This window comes from Mirounga leonina, unplaced genomic scaffold (genome assembly GCF_011800145.1).
Source record: "Mirounga leonina isolate KUSES-001 unplaced genomic scaffold, KU_Mleo_1.0 Mir_94, whole genome shotgun sequence".
NCBI lineage: Eukaryota > Metazoa > Chordata > Mammalia > Carnivora > Phocidae > Mirounga > Mirounga leonina.
The window spans coordinates 24,539,546-24,542,051 of record NW_023270855.1 but is presented as its reverse complement, the minus strand read 5'-3'; the positions used below and the strand labels follow the sequence as shown (position 1 = coordinate 24,542,051).

At 37.3% G+C, this 2,506-nt stretch overlaps 1 non-coding gene across 1 annotated transcript; it reads right to left on the bottom strand.

Moving 5' to 3' along the window:
• Positions 1–1,734: 1,734 nt before the first annotated feature.
• On the bottom strand, positions 1,735–1,841 carry LOC118006114. Its single transcript, XR_004677949.1, has one exon. It is a non-coding gene; the product is annotated as a U6 spliceosomal RNA (small nuclear RNA).
• Between the last annotated feature and the right edge of the window lie 665 nt (positions 1,842–2,506).

Below are 2,506 nucleotides of genomic sequence, written 5' to 3'. Positions count from 1 at the left end.
TTATAACCAAATGTCAACTAATTACTCCAGTAAGTTGAAAATTCTTGCTTGTATTAACCAGGGTTATGTTCCTTTTCAGAGAAAAAAATCCTGTGTCATAAAATCTCTCTCTTTCCCTCCCACCTCCTTGTTATAAAAGGTTAAGTGTTTCCTCATCTGGGTTTTACTATAGGAGTCACATAAATGACCAGATTTATTAAGCATAGACTTCTTGAGAGCATTCGGGAAAAGTGAAGATTACAGCCTTCAGTCAATGGACAGCTCCTTATGGGTCTGCAAAGCCTGATCTATTAGCCCCTGTCTGGGGCCACTGCCAGAGGCCTCCCCCAGGGAATTGTTTGACTCTGTCTATTCTCAACCACTGTCTTTCCTTTGACTGGGATTATGTCCAAGGCATGCCAACTTTTCCTGTCTTCTGCTTCTCTCACCTCAGTTTATCACATCTCAGGGAATCCCTTTCTTATCTGTCCCCATGGCTTTGTTTAGCCCTGATCCACCATCCTTTCCCTTCCGCCTCTAATTACTTCAGAAGTCCCAGAATCACAGTTGCTTATTCACAAATATGGGAGGAGAGACCTCAAGAGACTAAAGTGGTTTTGCTAAGACATGCATATTAATAGTGAAACAGAGGATAAGAACTCCCATTCTCTAATAAAAAAATATTTCTATCTTTGTTACATTTCTATAATTCCCTCTTTCTCTTTTTGTTAAATTTCTATAATCTCCCTGGGGGCAGAGAAGGGAGGAATAAAATGTCACTAACAATGGGTGATCAGTGGTAAGAATTAACCCAAATCAAGAAAAGGAAAGTCATACATAGATGAACAAAATATAACAAAACAACTTGTATCATGTAATTCAAATTCCCTTGGAATTATCTAGAAGCCAATTCACCTGGTGTCAAAATCTGGAAAGAGGTTGGGTGGATCTTCCTTGGTATTCCCATAGAAGTAGTCTAAAACATACATTACTAGTTGACATTTGTTGTAAAATAAACCAACTCTTTTGCTTGAAAGTGACAGAAAGCCAACTGAAAAATTCCTGAAACAAAGGAAAAAAATCACTGGCTCATGTATTCAAGAAATAGGTTTGAGGCACGGGTGTTTAAAAATTGTGGTCAGGAATTTATCTTTGTACATCCTTTAGCTCTGCCTTCCTGTGTTGGCTTAATTTCCAAGTAGGCTTGACTTTTTAAATTTTTATTATTTATTTACTTTTATTTTTTATAAGCAGCACCAGGCTTGCATCTTAAAAGCTTAGACACTCTAGGGGAATGAAGGTCTTTTTTCCCAATAGTCCTGGTAAGAGTCATGCACATTTTCTGACTGGAACTCCTAAGGTCATGTGTTCATCTCTGGAATAATCAATCAGTTGGGAACTGGAATGCTCAGACTGGCCTAAATTCCTGGTTACATTTCTTAACCCCAGAGATGGAGTCAGTTCTATGTAAACTACATAAATTAAGAGAAGAGTAGGGATATTTGCTCTAAAGGTATATTGAGATGCTATCACCAACAAAAGAAGGAAGGGATGCCATGAGGGTAGATCAACATATATCTGTTGCCCATGGAGGAGGTCATGATATGACTAGAGAATGAGGTCGGGGAGAATTAATCCCATGAACACCAAAACTTTCCTGGTGATCCCTGGTTTGTTTTCTGAGTTGGGGATAGTATCCTAAAGATTCAGATTTCTCCCCAAATCTGCTTTAGAATATTCCTAAAATTTTATCTATCACATCCCTTTTGTTTTAGGAATTTGTGTGTCATCCTTGCCCAGGGGCCATGCTAATCTTCTCTGTATCATTCCAATTTTGGTATATGTGCTGCTGAAGTGAACACACACACCCCTTTTGTTTTAAAACTGTCTTTTTTCCCCCCAAAGCATGAGCCTTCAAGACACATTTTTTAAAAAAGAAATTATCATTCAATTTTCTTTCTTCCACTTTGTTTAGCTATGCACATCAAAGTGATATCAACCCATTGTGAATATACCTTATTCTAGCAAAGTTACTGGCTAGGTAAGTTTGGAAGGCCAGGCTAGAAATGTAACCACTTCTCGTAAGTATTTTTTAAATGGAAAAATGAATTTCATGTTCCACCCAACTAATTTACAAATGAACCATTGGAATACAATTCATTTACAAGCATATACTGCTAAGAAATCTAGCCCATGCATCAATGAACTTTAATTACATGGGATCATTTGATTAGCTTAGTCTTCCTTCTCTATTCCAATAACCAGGTATTTTCCTGGAGCAAAGTTAGAGCAGATATGATCAGTTGTATGAGTTGGGGCAATTGTATTTATTTGAATAGATGACCTAGGTATAACCATGCCTTAAATAAACTCTCTTCCCTTCCTGGTGAACATAGAGGGAGATTAGTAAGGTACTCTCTTCTTCAGTGAATTTATCAGAAAATCTTGTTTCCAAACAGATAAAAAAATATTTTAATGACTCTTAAGATAGGCACAATCTTTGAGCTGATGATTTTGGAGAAGCCCT